The sequence below is a fragment of the Arachis hypogaea genome, chromosome 20 (genome assembly GCF_003086295.3).
Source record: "Arachis hypogaea cultivar Tifrunner chromosome 20, arahy.Tifrunner.gnm2.J5K5, whole genome shotgun sequence".
In the NCBI taxonomy this organism is placed as follows: Eukaryota; Viridiplantae; Streptophyta; class Magnoliopsida; order Fabales; family Fabaceae; genus Arachis; species Arachis hypogaea.
In genome coordinates, this window is record NC_092055.1 from 62,712,667 (window position 1) to 62,731,713 (window position 19,047).

At 38.7% G+C, this 19,047-nt stretch overlaps 2 non-coding genes across 2 annotated transcripts; both read right to left on the minus strand.

Moving 5' to 3' along the window:
• Positions 1–224: 224 nt before the first annotated feature.
• LOC112788110 (small nucleolar RNA R71) lies at positions 225–332 on the minus strand. The gene has a single exon (XR_003195489.1). It is a non-coding gene; the product is annotated as a small nucleolar RNA R71 (small nucleolar RNA).
• Positions 333–9,896: 9,564 nt separating this feature from the next.
• Positions 9,897–10,004, minus strand: LOC112788099 (small nucleolar RNA R71). The gene has a single exon (XR_003195478.1). It is a non-coding gene; the product is annotated as a small nucleolar RNA R71 (small nucleolar RNA).
• Between the last annotated feature and the right edge of the window lie 9,043 nt (positions 10,005–19,047).

A 19,047-nucleotide genomic window follows, 5' to 3' on the forward strand; every position in this document is an offset into this window, starting at 1 on the left:
CATTGGAAGATCCCCATCAGTTCTTAGCTTAATTCTTGCAAATCTGTGACACTGTTAAGACCAATGGGGTTAATCCCGAGGTCTACAGAATTATGCTTTTTCCCTTTGCTGTAAGAGACAGAGCTCAGACATGGTTGGACTCACAACCTAAAGAAAGCCTGAACTCTTGGGAAAAGTTGGTCAATGCTTTCTTGGCAAAATTCTTTCCACCTCAAAAGTTGAGTAAGCTTAGAGTGGAGGTGCAAACCTTCCGACAGAAAGAAGGTGAATCCCTCTATGAAGCTTGGGAAAGATACAAGCAATTGATCAGAAGGTGTCCTTCTGACATGCTTTCAGAATGAAGCATCCTATGTATATTCTATGATGGTCTGTCTGAATTGTCCAAGATGTCATTAGACCACTCTGCTGGTGGATCTATTCATATGAAGAAAACGCCTACAGAAGCCCAGGAACTCATTAAAATGGTTGCAAATAACCAGTTCATGTACACTTCTGAAAGAAATCCTGTGAATAATGGGATGCCTCAGAAGAAAGGAGTTCTTGAGATTGATACTCTGAATGCCATATTGGCTCAGAATAAAATATTGACTCAACAAGTCAATATGATTTCTCAGAATCTGACTGGAATGCAAGCTGCATCCGGTAGTACTAAAGAAGCCTCCTCTGAAGGAGAAGCTTATGACCCTCAAAATCCTGGAATGGAAGAAGTGAATTACATGGGAGAATCCTAAGGAAACACTTACAATCCTTCATGGAGGAATCATCCTAATCTCTCATGTAAGGATCAACAGAAGCCTCAACAAGGCTTCAATAATAATAATGGTGGAAGAAATAAGTTTGGCAATAGCAAGCCTTTTCTATCATATTCTCAGCAACAGATAGAAAATTCTAAGCAGAGCCTCTCTGACTTAGCAACCATAGTCTCTGATCTATCTAAGACCACTCTCAGCTTTATGACTGAAACAAGGTCCTCCATCAGAAATTTGGAGGCACAAGTGGGTCAGCTGAGTAAAAGAGTTACTGAACTCCCTCCAAGTACTCTCCCAAGCAATACAGAAGAGAATCCAAAGAAAGAGTGCAAGGCCATCAATATGTCCAAAATGGCCGAACCTGTATAAGAGGAAAAGGCAGTGAATTCCTGTAAGGAAGACCTCAATGGACGTCCAATGTCCACTAAGGAGTTCCCTAATGAGGAACAAAAGGAATCTGAGGATCATACTGTTGCCATTCATGAGCTCTGATGAGTATTCTTCCTCTGAAGAGGATAAAGATATTTTTGAAGAGCAAGTTGCTCAGTATCTAGGAGCAATCATGAAGCTGAATGCCAAGTTATTTGGTAATGAGACTTAGGAGGATGAACCTCCATTGCTCATGAATGAACTGAATGCCTTGGTTCAACTAAAATTACCTCAGAAGAAACCGGATCCCGGAAAGTTCTTAATACCCTGTACCATAGGAACCATGACCTTTGAGAAGGCTCTGTGTGACTTGGGGTCAGGTATAAACCTCAAGCCACTCTCTGTAATGGAGAAACTAGGGATCTTTGAGGTACAAGCTGCAAGAATCTCACTAGAGTTGGCAGACAAATCAAAGAAACAGGCTTATGGACTTTTAGAGGATGTCTTAGTGAAGGTTGAAGGCCTTTACATCCCTGCTGACCTCATAATCCTAGACACTGGGGAGGATGAGGATGAATCCATCATCCTTAGAAGACCCTTCCTAGCCACAGCAAAGGCAGTGATTGATGTGGACAGAGGAGAGTTAGTCCTTCAATTGAATGAGGACTACCTTGTGTTTAAGGCTCAAGGATCTTCTTCTGTAACCATGGAAAGGAAGCATGAAAAGCTTCTCTCAATACAGAGTCAAACAGAGCCCCCACACTCAACTTCTAAGTTTGGTGTTGAAAGACCACCATTAAGCTCTGAGTCTCTGTGAAGCTCTCTAAGAGCTCATTGTCAAGCTATTGAGATTAAAGAAGCGCTTATTGGGAGGCAACCCAATGTTATTTAATAATATTTATTTATTTTCCATTGTTATGTTATGTCTTCTTTAGGTTGATGATCATGTGGAGTCATAAAAACAACTGCAGAATTAAAGCAGAATAAAAAAAATAGCACACCCTGAAGAACAGGGTTACTGGCATTTCAACGCTAGTAAGGATAGCAGAATGGGCGTTTAACGCCCAGTCTGGCAGCATTCTGGGCGTTAAACGCCAGAATTGGCAGACAGACTGGCGTTTAACGCTAGAAAATGGTGTCTGGTGTCTGTTTGACGGTAAACACCATAAAAGGGCATCAGCCTGGCGTTTAACGCCAGAAAAGGTAGCAGAGCTGGCGTTAAACGCTAGAATTGGCAGACAGAGGGCATTTAAATGCCAGAAAGGTGCAGGGAGCAGAATTCCTTGACACCTCTGGATCTGTGGACCCCACAGGATCCCCACCTACCCCACCTCTCTTTTTCTCCTCTTCACACCTGTCCATAACACTATTCCCTAAACCCCATTCACCTATCAAATCCTATCCTCTTCCCCATAAGCTCTTCACCACTCATATCCATCTACTATTTCCCAAAACCTACTGGTTTGGGAAATCATGATTCACACTTTTCACAACTCCGCACAACTAACCAGCAAGTGCACTGGGTCGTCCAAGTAATAAACCTTACGTGAGTAAGGGTTGATCCAATGGAGATTGTCGGCTTGAAGCAAGCTATAGTCATCCTTGTAAATCTCAGTCAGGCGAATTCAATTGGTTATGAAGTTTTGATAATTGAAAGATAAATAAAACATAAAATAAGATAGAGAGACTTATGTAATTCATTGGTGGGAATTTCATATAAGCGTTTGGAGATGCTTTGTTGCTTCTGAATCTCTGCTTTCCTATTGCCTTCTTCCAATCATGCGTGCTCCCTTCCATGGCAAGCTGTAGGATTTTCTCAGTGAAAATGGTCATCTACTGTTTCTGCACGGCTAATCAACTGTCGGATTTCTTGTCTCGGATGAAAAATACCAGGTACAGCTACCGCATGGCTAATCATCTGTCGGTTCCCGCTAGCGTCGGAATAGGATCCATTGATCCTTTTTTGCACACTGTCACTGCACCCAACATTCGCAGGTTTGAAACTCGTCACAGTCATCCCTTCCCAGATCCTACTCGAAATACCACAGACAAGGTTTAGACTTTCCGAATCTCAGGAATGGTTGCCACTTGGTTCTAGCCTATACCACGAAGATACTAATCTCACAGACTCGGTCCGTATATTAGATACCCAAGAGAATATATTCCAGCTACCGTCCAATGACTACGTTGAACATCATGTAGACCGCTTGTGGTTGTCAGGCACGCGGATCTTGGCTAAGCGAGTAACAAAGATTGGGTAATTGTCACGGGTCACCCCTTCATTCTGACTTAACTGAATTAAGTACGAGAGTATATCTTGGAGAAGAAGTAGGTATGAATTGAATAGAAAATAGTAGTAATTGCATTAATTAATGAAGAACAGCAGAGCTCCACACCTTAATCTATGGGGTGTAGAAACTCCACCGTTGAAAATATATAAGTGAAAAAGGTCTAGGCAAGGCTGTGAGGCCAGCCTCTCAAAACGTGAACAATGGTCAAAAGATCAAAGATCAAAAGATCCCAAGTTTTCAAAAGATCCAAAGTTATCAAATAAATCTCTAAAAGTAGTTTTTATACTAGACTAGTAACCTAGGGTAACAGAAAATGAGTAACTAAGTGCAGATAATGCAGAAATCCACTTCTGGGACCCACTTGGTGTGTGCTTGGGCTGAGCATTAAAGCTTTCATGTGCATAGGCTGTTCTTGGAGTTAAACGCCAGCTTTGGTGCCAGTTTGGGCGGTTTACGCCAGAAAGTTTTAGGCTGGATTTGAGCGCCAGTTTGAGCCATCCAATCTCGGGCAAAGTATAGACTATTATATATTTCTAGAAAGCCCATGATGTCTACTTTCTAACGCAATTGAGAGCGCACCAATTGGGCTTCTGTAACTCCAGAAAATTCATTTCGAGTGCAGCAGGGTCAGAATCCAACAGCATCTGCAGTCCTTTTTCAACCTCTGAATCAGATTTTTGCTTAGGTCCCTCAATTTCAGCCAGAAAATACATGAAATGACAGAAAAACACACAAACTCATAGTAAAGTCCATAAATGTGTTTTTTCCATAAAAACTAATAAAAATATAATAAAAAGTAACTAAAACATACTAAAAACTATGTAAAAACAACCAAACTCCAAACCAAGAGGGTGATAACTCATAGAGAAAATAGAAAATAAAAACTAAAGACATCAATTAACAAAATAAACAAAATCTTAATTACCAACAAAAGAAAACAGACAACCCAAAAAGTTTCCATTCATACTCTTCACATATTTACAACAACCAAAACTATAAGACTCATCGCGCTAGTTCCCCGGCAACAGCACCAAAAACGTGAAAGAGCCAAACCATCGGCTAAGAATTTCTTCTCAGTAGAAGAGAAATAACCTCGTTGCAACTACAGTTCTGAACCAACAAGTAATGCTCAATCAAAGTTTAATTTTTCAAATTAAAATATAACCGAGAGTTTTCAAACCTCGGGTCGTCTTCCCTAGGAACTATTGCCTAAGAGCGAACAATTTTGGTTGTGAAATGTAAAAGGGGTTTTTCAATAAAGAAGCAAACAATAAAGAGATAAAAGAATGATCAAATTGTAATTAATAAACTAATAAAGGAATAAAAGAACTATATATGTAATATAAACAAGTAAGATTCAAAATTGATGGAAAAGTGGTTCAAAACATGAATTGAACCTTGACTTGGGATGAGTTATGGAATTCTTTCCTTGCCATAACCACAACTATGATAATTATGATAGATTAATCACACTTAGTCTACCCTTAACATCGAAGAGTAAGTCAAGTAAGCATAATTGTTATTAATCCACAAATCCTAGCTAACTTACTAATTACCTTAGTAAGAAGCTAGTGTTAGTGGAAACAATAACAACTAACAACTCAAGAATTATCACTAAATGTTGGACATTATAACTCTAGTACTCCATAATTTCATTTCCCCAAGTCAAGGGATGAAAATCTACCCCAAAATCAAAATTGGCATTTCATCAAACACCTAATGGGCATAATCATAAAACATGGGAAATTTGGAAACAAGATGAAAACTATGAACCACTAAAGAACAAAATCAACAATAGCAATCCCATAAACATATAAAAACCATCAAACATCAATTCATGAACTAAAACTCAAAATTGCAAAACTATGTATATATTGACAAAGGAAATGAAAATATATGAAAGTGTAGAACAAGTAATATAATAAAAGAGGAATTAAAGAAATACTTACAATAAGATAGCAAAATCCAAGACCAAAATTGAAGTATAAAATATTACAAACCCTAATTAAACCCAAGGCAATTTGAGAGAAAACCTAAAATAAACTACCCTAAAACTACTCCTAAAATGTATTCTATGAAGTATGGTAGTGTATGGTGTGAGATGGTGTTGCTTCCCCCTTCATATATGCTCCAAATCCTTCAGAAATGGGCCAAAAAGCTCCTCAAATCGCGAGCCACGTGACTTTTTAATGAAGTCACGTGCTAGTACATGTGCGTACGCACAAACGTGTGCGGCACACATGCTGATTTTCCTCCTGTGTGTACGGACAGAAGTTGTGCATGGGCACACTTGCTGATTTCCATTCTATGTGTGGGCACAGACTTGTGCATGGGTGATGAGCGGATAATTTATACCCTTTTTGGCAATGTTTTTACATAGTTTTTAGTATGTTTTAGTTACTTTTTATTATATTTTTATTAGTTTTTATGCAAAAATCACATTTCTGGACTTTACTATGAGTTTGTGTGTTTTTCTGTATTTTCAGGTATTTTCTGGCTGAAATTGAGGGACCTGAGCAAAAATCTGATTCAGAGGCTGAGAAATTAAAGGACTGCAGATGCTGCTGGATTCTGACCCTCCTGCACTCGAAGTGAATTTTCTGGAGCTACAAAAGCCCAATTGTCGCGCTCTTAATTGCATTGGAAAGTAGACATCTTGGGATTTTCAGAAATATATAATAGTCCATACTTTGCTTGAGATTTGATGGCCCAAACTGGCGTTAAACACCAGCCAAAAACTTTCTGGCGTAAAATGCCAAAACTGGCACCAAAACTGGAGTTAAACGCCTAAACTGGCACCGAAGCTGGCGTTTAACTCCAAGAATGACCTATGCAAGTTAAAGCTTCAATGCTCAGCCCAAGCACACACCAAGTGGGCCCCGGGAGTAGATTTCTGCACTATTTGCACTTAGTTACTTATTTCTGTAAACCCTAGTAACTAGTTTAGTATAAATAGCACTTTTTAATATTGTAATAAAGCTTTTGGATCATACTTGGAACCACTTTGGGGATGCTGGCCATTTGGCCATGCCTAGATGTCTTTCTCTTATGTATTTTCTATGGTGGAGTTTCTACACCTCATCGATTAAGGTGTGGAGCTTTGCTGTTATTCATGGATTAACGTAAGTACTATTGTTTTTCTTTCAATTCACGCCTACTTCTTCTCTAAGATATACTCTCGTACATAATTCAGTTAAGTCAGAATGAATGGGTGACCCGTGACAGTCACCCACTATCTTCGTTACTCGCTTAGCCAAGATCCACGTGCCTGACAACCACAAGCGGTCTACATGATGTTCAACGTAGTCATTGGACGACAGCCGGAGTATATTCTCTTGGGTATCTAATACACAGACCGAGTCCGGGAGATTAGTACCTTCGTGGTGTAGGCTAGAACCATTGGCAGCATTCCTGAGATCCAGAAAGTCTAAACCTTGTCTGTGGTATTCCGGGTAGGATCTAGGAAAGGATGACTGTGACGAGCTTCTAACTTGCGAATGTTGGGCGCCGTGACAGCGTGAAAAGGATAGAGAGATCCTATTCCGACGCTAGTGAGAACCGGCAGATGATTAGGCGTGCGGTAGCTGTGCCTGGTATTTTTCATCCGAGACGAGAAATCCGACAGTTGATTAGCGGTGCAGAGATCGTACCTGGTATTTTTCATCCGAGAGGATCATACAGCTTGCCATGGAAGGGAGCACACATGATTGGAAGAAGACAATAGGAAAGCAGAGGTTCAGAAGCAACAAATCATCTCCAAATGCTTATTTGAAATTCCCACCAATGAATTACATAAGTATCTTTATTTTATCTTACATTTTATTTATCTTTTAATTATCAAAACCTCATAACCATTTGAATCCGCCTGACTAAGATTTACAGGATGACCATAGCTTGCTTCAAGCCGACAATCTCCGTGGGATCGACCCTTACTCACGTAAGGTATTACTTGGACGACCCGGTGCACTTGCTCGTTAGTTGTGCGGAGTTGTAAAAATTGTGAATCACAATTTCGTGCACCAAGTTTTTGGCACCGTTGCCGGGGATTGTTCGAGTTTGAACAACTGACGGTTCATCTTGTTGCTTAGATTCAGTAATTTTATTTTATGTTTAAGATTTTTATTTTTAATTTCGAAAAAAATCATTCAAAAATTTTTAAGAATGAATTCTAGAGCTTCATGGGATATGTTGAAACCTGGCTGGCCGTTAAGCTAGGTCTAATCTTTTGGACTGAGGTTTCCACTTTCCACTGTAAAAAGGACATGTTTATATTTGTTATGCTAAAGTTTGGCTGGCCAGTTGGCCATGTCTACTTCTTTTGGACCGGAGCTATAGAATAACATTGCATGAGCCTTTGGATTCTCATTTAAAATTCTGTGCTAAAGCTTGACTGGTCATTTTGCCATGTCTAATTCTTTTGGACCGAAGCTTTAGACTAACATTACATGAATCCTGGAATTCTTATTAAAAATTTTGAATTTCTTTATTTTTTTTCCAAACATAATTTTCGAAAAATACAAAAAAATTTAATAAAATCATAAAAACCAAAAATTTTATGTTTCTTGTTTGAGTCTTGTGTCAAATTTTAAGTTTGGTGTCAATTGAATGTTTTTTATTTTTCTTTTATTTTCGAAAATATGTTCATCATGTGTTCTTTCTTGATCTTCAAGTTGTTCTTGATGATTTTCTTTGTTTAATCTTGTGATTTTCTTGTTTTGTGTTTTTTTTGTTGTTGTTTTTCATATGTATTTTCGAATTCATAGTGTCTAAACATTAAAAATTTCTAAGTTTAGTGTCTTGCATGTGTTTCTTTTCTAAATTTTCAAAAATATGTTCTTGATGTTCATCATGATCTTCAAAGTGTTCTTGGTGTTCATCTTGATATTCAAAGTGTTCTTGCATGCATTATTTGTTTTGATCTTAAATTTTTATGTTTTGTTTCATTTTGTTGTTTTTCTCTTTCTTCATTAATTCAAAAAAATCAAAAATAATATCTTTTCCTTATTTGTCTCATAAATTTCGAAATTTTGGATTGACTTAGTCAAAAAATTTTAAAATTTAGTTGTTTCTTATTAGTCAAGTCAAAATTTCAATTTAAAAATCCTATATTTTCAAATCTTTTTCAAAATCAAATCTTTTTCATTTTTCTTTTGATATTTTCGATTTCTTTCTCAAAATTTTTCAAAATCTTTTTCATTTTTCTTTTAATGTTTTCGAAAATCTTTAAACAAATTTTCAAAATTATTGCTAACATTTAATGTTTTAATTCAAAAAATTTCAAGTTTGTTACTTGCCTGTTAAGAAAGGTTCAATCTTTAAATTCTAGAATCATATCTTTTAGTTTCTTGTTAGTCAAGTCAACAACTTTAATTTTAAAAATCAAATCTTTTTAATTTCCTTTTCAATCTTTTTTCAAATAAAATTTCAAATCACATCTTTTTCAATTTTTATTTCAACATCTTTTTCTAACTTCTTATCTTTTCAAAATTTATTTTCAAATCTTTTTTAATTAACTACTTGACTTTTTGTTCGATTTTAAAAGTTTATCTTTTTCAAAACCACGTAACTACTTTTCTCTCTTTAATTTTCGAAAACTACTAACAACTTTTTCAAAATTCTTTTTTATTAATTAATTGTTTTAAATTCTAATTTTATTTCTTTTAATATTTTCGAATACTAACTAATAATTAAAATAAAAACAAAAATATTTTTCTTTTCTTTTAAAATAATATTCGAATTCTCTCTCTCTCTTCTCTTTCTATTTATTTTTATTTATTTACTAACACTTCTATTTTACTCATAATTCGAACCCTCCCTCTCTCTCTGTGTTCGAATTCTTCTTATTCTCTCTCTAACTCATTCTTCTATTCTTCTACTCACATAAAGGAATCTCTATACTATGACATAGAGGATTGTTCTTCTTTCCTGTTCTCTTCTTTTTCATATGAGCAGGAACAAGGATAAGGACATTCTTGTTGAAGCTGATCCTAAACCTGAAAGGACTCTGAAGAGGAAGCTAAGAGAAGCTAAAGCACTACACTCTGGAGAGGACCTTACAGAAATTTTTGAAAAAGAAGAAGACATGGCAGCCGAAAACAACAACAATGATGGAGATGCAAGGAAGATGCTTGGTGACTTTACTGCACCAACTTCCGACTTCCATAGAAGAAGCATTTCAATTCTTACAATTGGAGCAAACAACTTTAAGCTTAAGCCTCAATTAGTTTCTCTAATGCAGCAGAATTGCAAGTTTCATGGACTTCCATTGGAAGATCCCCATCAGTTCTTAGCTTAATTCCTGCAAATCTGTGACACTGTTAAGACCAATGGGGTTAATCCCGAGGTCTACAGACTTATGCTTTTCCCCTTTGCTGTAAGAGACAGAGCTCAGACATGGTTGGACTCACAACCTAAAGAAAGCTTGAACTCTTGGGAAAAGTTGGTCAATGCTTTCTTGGCAAAATTCTTTCCACCTCAAAAGTTGAGTAAGCTTAGAGTGGAGGTCCAAACCTTCAGACAGAAGGAAGGTGAATCCCTCTATGAAGCTTGGGAAAGATACAAGCAATTGATCAGAAGGTGTCCTTCAGACATGCTTTTAGAATGAAGTATGCTATGTATATTCTATAATGGTCTGTCTAAATTGTCCAAGATGTCATTGGACCACTCTGTTGGTGGATCTCTTCATCTGAAGAAAACACCTGCAGAAGCCCAGGAACTCATTAAAATGGTTGCAAATAACCAGTTCATGTACACTTCTAAAAGAAATACTATGAATAATGGGATGACTCAGAAGAAAGAAGTTCTTGAGATTGATACTCTGAATGTTATATTGGCTCAGAATAAAATATTGACTCAACAAGTCAATATGATTTCTCAGAATCTGACTGGAATGCAAGCTGCATCCGGCAATACTAAAAAAACCTCCTCTGAAGGAGAAGCTTATGACCCTCAGAATCCTGGAATGGAAGAAGTGAATTACATGGGAGAATCCTATGGAAACACTTACAATCTTTCATGGAGGAATCAAACTAATCTCTCATGTAAGGATCAACAGAAGCCTCAACAAGGCTTCAATAATAATAATGGTGGAAGAAATAAGTTTGGCAACAGCAAGCCTTTTCTATCATTTTCTCAGCAACAGACAGAGAATTCTAAGTAGAGCCTCTCTGACTTAGCAACCATAGTCTCTTATATATCTAAGACCACTCTCAGTTTTATGACTGATACAAGGTCCTCCATCAGAAATTTGGAGGCACAAGTGGGTCAGCTAAGTAAAAGAGTTACTGAACTCCCTCCAAGTACTCTCCCAAGCAATACAAAAGAGAATCCAAAGAGAGAGTGCAAGGCCATCAATATGTCCAAAATGGGCAAACCTATAGAAGAGGGAAAGGCAGTGAATTCCAGTAAGGAAGACCTCAATGGACATCCACTGTCCACTAAGGAGTTCCCTAATGAGGAACCAAAGGAATCTGAGGCTCATACAGAGACCATAGAGATTCCACTGAACTTACTGTTGCCATTCATGAGCTTTGATGAGTATTCTTCCTCTGAAAAGGATAAAGATATTGTTGAAGAGCAAGTTGCTTAGTATCTAGGAGCAATCATGAAGCTGAATGCCAAGTTATTTGGTAATGAGACTTGGGAGGATGAACCTCCATTCCTCATGAATGAACTGAATGCCTTGGTTCAACTAAAATTACCTCAGAAGAAACCGGATCCCGGAAAGTTCTTAATACCCTGTACCATAGGAACCATGACCTTTGAGAAGGCTCTGTGTGACCTGGGGTCAGGTATAAACCTCATGCCAATCTTTGTAATGGAGAAACTAGGGATCTTTGAAGTACAAGCTGCAAGAATCTCACTAGAGTTCGTAGAAAAAAAATTAAGGAAACAGGCTTATGGACTTTTAAAGGATGTCTTAGTGAAGGTTGAAGGCCTTTACATCCCTGCTGACCTCATAATCCTAGACATTGGGGAGGATGAGGATGAATCCATCATCCTTGGAAGACCCTTCCTAGCCACAGCAAAGGCTGTGATTGATGTGGATAGAGGAGAGCTAGTCCTTCAATTGAATGAGGACTACCTTGTGTTTAAGGCTCAAGGATCTTTTTCTGTAACCATGGAGAGGAAGCATGAAAAGCTTCTCTCAATACAGAGTCAAACAGAGCCCCCACACTCAACTTCTAAGTTTGGTGTTGGAAGGCCACCATTAAGCTCTGACTCTCTGTAAAGCTCTCTAAGAGCTCACTGTCAAGCTATTGACATTAAAGAAGCGCTAATTGGGAGGCAACCCAATGTTATTTAATAATATTTATTTATTTTTCATTGTTATGTTATGTTTTTTTTAGGTTGATGATCATGTGGAGTCATAAAAATAACTGCTGAATTAAAGCGGAATAAAAAATAGCACACCCTGAAGAACAGGGTTACTGGCGTTTCAACGCCAGTAAGGATAGCAGAATGGGTGTTTAACGCCCAGTCTGGCAGCATTCTGGGCGTTAAATGCCAGAATTGGCAGACAGACTGGCGTTTAACAGTAGAAAAGGGTGTCTGGTGTCTGGTTGGCGGTAAACGCCAGAAAAGGGCATCAGCCTGGTGTTTAACTCCAGAAAAGGTAGCAGAGCTGGCGTTAAACGCTAGAATTGGCACACAGAGGGCGTTTAAATGCCAGAAAGGTGCAGGGAGGAGAATTCCTTGTCACCTCAGGATCTATGGACCCCACAGGATCCATACCTACCCCACCTCTCTTTTTCTCCTCTTCACACAAGTCCATAACACTCTTCCCCAAACCCCATTCACCTATCAAATCCTATCCTCTTCCCCATAAGCTCTTCACCACTCATATCCATCTACTATTTCCCAAAATCCACTGGTTTGAGAAATCATGATTCACACTTTTCACAACTCCGCACAACTAACCGACAAGTGCACTGGGTCGTCCAAGTAATAAACCTTACGTGAGTAAGGGTCAATTCCACGGAGATTGTCGGCTTGAAGCAAGCTATAGTCATCCTTGTAAATCTCAGTCAGACGGATTCAATTGGTCATGAGGTTTTGATAATTGAAAGATAAATAAAACATAAAATAAGATAGAGAGACTTATGTAATTCATTGGTGGGAATTTTAGATAAGCGTTTGGAGATGCTTTGTTGCTTCTGAATCTCTGCTTTCTTATTGCCTTCTTCCAATCATGCATGCTCCCTTCCATGGCAAGCTATAGGATTCTCTCAGTGAAAATGGTCTTCTACTGTTTCTGCACAGCTAATCAACTGTCGAATTTCTCATCTCGGATGAAAAATACTAGGTACAGCTACCGCATGGCTAATCATCTGTCGGAGCCTGCTAGCGTCAGAATAGGATCCATTGATCCTTTTGCACACTGTCACTACACCCAACATTCGCAGGTTTGAAACTCGTCATAGTCATCCCTTCCCAGATCCTACTCGAAATACCACAGACAGGGTTTAGACTTTTCGGATCTCAGGAATGGTTGCCAATTGATTCTAGCCTATACCACGAAGATACTAATCTCACAGACTCGGTCCGTGTATTAGATACCCAAGAAAATATACTCCGTCTGTCGTCCAATGACTACGTTGAACATCATGTAGACTGCTTGTGGTTGTCAGGCACGCGGATCTTGGCTAAGCGAGTAACGAAGATTAGGTGATTGTCACGGGTCACCTCTTCATTCTGACTTAATTGAATTAAGTACGAGAGTATATCTTGGAGAAGAAGTAGGCGTGAATTGAATAGAAAACAGTAGTAATTGCATTAATTCATGAAGAACAGCAGAGCTCCACACCTTAATCTATGGGGTGTAGAAACTCCACCGTTGAAAATACATAAGTGAAAAAGGTCTAGGCATGGCTGTGAGGCCAGCCTCTCAAAACATGAACAATGGTCAAAAGATCAAAAGTGATCATAAGATCCCAAGTTTTCAAAAGATCCAAAGTTTTCAAATAAATCTCTAAAAGTAGTTTTTATACTAGACTAATAACCTAGGGTAACAGAAAATGAGTAACTAAGTGTAGATAATGTAGAAATCCACTTCTGGGGCCCACTTGGTGTGTGCTTGGGCTGAGCATTGAAGCTTTCATGTGCATAGGCTGTTCTTGGAGTTAAACGCCAGCTTTGGTGCCAGTTTGGGCGGTTTACGCCAGAAAGTTTTAGGCTCGCTTTGAGCGCCAGTTTGGGCCATCCAATCTCAGGAAAAGTACGAACTATTATATATTTCTGGAAAGCCCACGATGTCTAATTTCTAACGCAATTGAGAGCGCGCCAATTGGGCTTCTGTAACTCCAGAAACTTCATTTCGAGTGCAGCAGGGCAGAATCCAACAGCATCTGCAGTCCTTTTTTAGTCTCTGAATCAGATTTTTGCTCAGGTCCCTCAATTTCAGCCAGAAAATACCTGAAATGACAGAAAAACACACAAACTCATAGTAAAGTCCAGAAATGTGATTTTTTCATAAAAACTAATAAAAATATAATAAAAAATTAACTAAAACATACTAAAAACTATGTAAAAACAATGCCAAAAGGGTATAAATTATCCGCTCATCACAACACCAAACTTAAATTGTTGCTTGTCCCCAAGCAACTAAAAATAAAATAGGATAAAAAGTAGAGATATACAATGAATTCCAAACTTATCAATGAACTTAGTTCCAATTAGATGAGCGGGGCTAGTAGCCTTTTTGCTTCTGAACAGTTTTGGCATCTCACTTTATCCTTTGAAGTTCAGAATGATTGGCATCCATAGGAACTTAGAATTCAGATAGTGTTATTGATTTTCTTAGTTCAGTATGTTGATTCTTGAACACAGCTACTTTATGAATCTTGGCTGTGACCCTAAGCATTTTATTTTCCAATATTACCACTGGATACATAAATGCCACAGACACATAACTGGGTGAATCTTTTCAGATTGTGACTCAGCTTTGCTAGAGTCCCCAGTTAGAGATGCCCAGAGCTCTTAAGCACACTCTTTTTGCTTTGGACTACGACTTTAACGGCTCAGTCTCAAGCTTTTCACTTGACACCTTTATGCCACAAGCACATGGTTAGGGACAGCTTGATTTAGCCACTTAGGCCAGAATTTTATTCCTTTGGGCCCTCCTATCCATTAATGCTCAATGCCTTGGATCCTTTTTACCCTTGCCTTTTGGTTTAAAGGGCTATTGGCTTTTTCTGCTTGTTTTTTCTTTTTCTTTCTCTCTTTTTTTTCGCCAATTTTTTTCTCTTTTTTTCTGCAAGCTTTTCACTACTTTTTCTTGCTTTAAGAATCAATTTTATGATTTTTCAGATTATCAATAACATTTCTCCTTTTTCATTATTCTTTTAAGAGCCAACAATTTTAACATTCATAAACAACAATATAAAAAATATGCACTGTTCAAGCATTCATTCAGAAAACAAAAAGTATGGCCACCACATCAAAATAATTAAACTAATTTCAAGATAGAATTCGAAATCATGTACTTCTTGTTCTTTTGCAAATAAAAACATTTTTCATTTAAGAAAGGTGAAGGATTCATAGGACATTCATAGCTTTAGGACATATACAGTAGACACTAATGATCATGTAATAAAGACACAAACATAGACAAAACACAAAGCATAGAATTCGAAAAATAGAAGAATAAGAACAAGGAAATTAAAGAATGGGTCCACCTTAGTGATGACGGCTAGTTCTTCCTCTTGAAGATCTTATGGAGTGCTTGAGCTCCTCTATGTCTCTTCCTTGCCTTTGTTGCTCCTCCCTCATGGCTCTTTGGTCCTCTCTAATTTCATGGAGGATGATGGAATGCTCTTGGTACTCCATCCTTAGTTGCCCCATGTTGGAACTCAATTCTCCTAAGGAGGTGTTGATTTGCTCCCAATAATTGTGTGGAGGAAAGTGCATCCCTTAAGGCATCTCAGGGATTTCTTGATGAGGAATTTCCTCATGTTCTTGTTGAGGTCCATGAGTGGGCTCTCTTGTTTGCTCCATCCTTTTCTTAGTGATGGGCTTGTCTCCTTCAATGAGGATGTCTTCCTCTATGACAATTCCAGCTGAATTGCATAGGTTACAGATGAGATGAGGGAAGGCTAACCTTGCCAAAGTAGAGGATTTGTCCGCCACCTTGTAGAGTTCTAGGGATATGATCTCATGAACTTCTAATTTCTCTCCATTCATGATGCTATGGATCATGATAGCCCGATCTATTGTAACTTCAGACCGGTTGCTAGTAGGAATAATAGAGCGTTGGATGAACTCCAACCATTCCCTAGCCACGGGTTTGAGGTCAAGCCTTCTTAGTTGAACCGGCTTGCCTCTTGAGTCTCTCTTCCATTGAGCTCCTTCCATACAAATGTCCCTAAAGACTTGGTCCAACCTTTGATCAAAGTTGACCCTTCTAGTGAAAGGGTGAGGATCTCCTTGCATCATTGGCAAGTTGAATGCCAACCTCACATTTTTCAGACTGAAATCCAAGTAATTCCCCCGAAACATTGTGATCCAATTCTTTGGGTTTGGATTCATACTTTGATCATGGTTCTTAGTGATCCATGCATTAGCATAGAACTCTTGAACCATTAAGATTCTGACTTGTTGAATGGGGTTGGTGAGAGTTTTCCAACCTCTTCTTTGAATCTCATATCGGATCTCCGGATATTAATTCTTTTTGAGCTTGAAGGGTTCCTCGGGGATCACATTTTTCTTGGCCACAACTTCATAGAAGTGGTCTTGATGGACCTTTGAGATGAATCTCTCCATCTCCCATGACTCGGAGGTGGAAGCAATTTTCTTCCCTTTCCTCTTTCTAGAGGTTTCTCCAGCCTTAGGTGCCATTAGTGGTTATGGAAAAATAAAAAGCAGAGCTTTTTCCACACCAAACTTAAAAGGATTGCTCATCCTCGAGCAAAAGAAGAAGGAAAGGAGTAGAAGAAGAAGAAATGGAGGAGATGGAGGGTAGTAGTGGTTTCGGCCAAGGGGGTAGTGGTGTGTATGATGTGTGAGATTGAAGGTTGTAAGGAGCGGTATTTATAGGGTAAGGGAGAGAGGGAATTTGGTCATGAAGGGGTGGGTTATGGAAGGAAATGGTTTGAATTTAAATGGTGAGGTAGGTGGGGTTTATGATGGATGGATGTGAGTGGTGAAGAGAATATGTGGAAGAGGGTAGGATTTGATAGGTGAATGGTATTTGGGGAAGAGGTATTGATGTGATTGGTCAAGGGTATTTGGGAAAGAGTGTTATAGAAAGGTGTGAAGAGGAGAGAAGAAGAGGTGGGGTAGGTGGGGATCCTATGGGGTCCACAGATCCTGAGGTGTCAAGGAATTCTGCTCTCTGCACCATTTTGGCATTCAAACGCCCTCTGTATGCCAATTCTGGCGTTAAACGCCAGCTCTGCTACCTTTCCTGGCATTAAACGCCAGTCTGCTGCCCCTTTCTGGCGTTTAATGCCAGCCAAACACCCTTTTCTGGCGTTAAGCGCCAGTCTGTCTGCCAATTCTGGCGTTTAACGCCAGCTAGACGCTAGACACCCTTTTCTGGTGTTAAACGCCCAGAATGTTGCCCATTCTGGTGTTTAACGCCCAGAATGCTGCCAGGCTGGACGTTAAATACCCATTCTGCTATCCTTACTGGCGTTTAAATGCCAATAAGCCTGTCCTCCAGGGTGTGCTATTTTTTATGCTGTTTTTCATTTTGCTTTAATTCTACAGCTGTTTTTATGACTTCACTTGATCATCAACCTAAAGAAAACATAAAATAACAATGGAATATAAATAAATATAATTAAATATCATTGGGTTGCGTCCCAACAAGTGCTTCTTTAATGTCAATAGCTTGACAGTGAAGCTCTTAGAGAGCTTCACAGAGACTCAGACCTTAATAGTGGCCTCCCAACACCAAACTTAGAAGTTGAGTGTGGGGGCTCTGTTTGACTTTGTATTGAGAGAAGCTTTTCATGCTTCCTCTCCATGGTCACAAAAGAAGATCCTTGATCCTTAAACACAAGGTAGTCTTCATTCAATTGTAGGACTAACTCTCCTCTGTCCACATCAATCACAGCTCTTGCTGTAGCTAGGAAGGGTTTTCCAAGGATGATGGATTCATCTTCATCCTTCCCAGTGTCTAGGATCATGAAGTCTGCAGGGATGTAAAAGTCTTCAACCTTCACTAAGACATCCTCTACAACTCTATAAGCCTGTTTCCTTGATTTGTTTGCCAATTCTAGTGAGAATTTAGCAGCTTGTACCTCAAAGATCCCTAGTTTCTCCATTACAGAGAGTGGCATGAGGTTTATTCCTAATCCCAGGTCACACAGAGCCTTCTCAAAGGTTATGGTGCCTATGGTGCAAGGTAATAAGAACTTTCCAGGATCCAGTTTCTTCTGAGGTAACTTTAGTTGCCCCAAAGCATTCAGTTCATTGACGAGTAATGACAAGTCATATTAGCCTAGTTTCACTAGCCTTTTTCTTTTGTTTCCACTTAATTTATGCACTTTCTTGAGCCATAAGCAAGCCAATTGGGTAGATTTCTATGTTTCCTTTGATTCAATCAACCATGTATGAATTAATGCAATTTCATGAGATTCTATGCTATAATTGTCATATATTATGAAAGAATAACAAACTCATGATTTTAAGCAAAGCTTTGATGTGTTTGGTTGATTGATGATAGGTGAAAAGAGTTTTGAAGAAGGTTGAAGAAGGAAGGAATGGCTAGGAGCAAGAGAGAACAAAAATCTTGAGCAAAAGTTTGACCTCAAACTTTAGCTCAAACTTTTGGAAGAATTGAAAAACACTCCAGAGGAAAAAAGCTTGAGCAAAAGTTTGACCTCAAACTTTAGCTCAAACTTTTGGGAGAAAAGCTTGAGCCAACGTTTGCCTCAAACTTTTTGGCAAACGTTGGCATCACAAAAACAATACCCTGGAGGAAAAAGCTTGCGCCAACGTTTGAGGTCAAACTTTTGCTCAAACGTTGGCGCCACTCTTGCACACCCTGGAGGAAAAAGCTTGCGCCAACGTTTGAGGTCAAACTTTTGCTCAAACGTTGGCGCAACACACATTTACAAGGGGGCCAATGTTTGAGCAAAAGTTTGACCCCAAACTTTGGCTCAAACGTTGGTAGCAGCAAGAATGGGGCAGCTGGTATAAAAAGCTTGAGCAAAAGTTTGACCTCAAACTTTTACTAAAACTTTTACTCAAGCTTTTATGTTTTTCAACCCGGTTCACAATGGATCTTTCTCCAACTCCAAGAGCAATCAACCAAGGCCTTTATCAACCCAATTCCATCAAGAACAAAGGCCCAATTGAAGGCTTGAAGACCATTTGAAGAAAGTGTATAAATAGCTTAGGATTTAAGTTTTTAGGGAGCTTTTCCTTTGGCATTTTTCTTAGAACACTTACAGAGAGCTCACCTTTACATTGTTGCTTTAGAATTCTAGAGAATTGGGAAGGAGAATTGATCTCTCTTCTTCCTTGTTCTTGCTCAGCACTCTTTACTTTTCTTGCTTGGGATCTTAGGTGGAGAATTGAAGAACTTCTGTTTCAATCTCACCTTTGGATCTTGTTTAATTTTCTGCATAATCAAAATTCAATTTCTGTTCATTGCTTCTTCTTCTATTCTCTCTGCAATTTACATTTCCCTT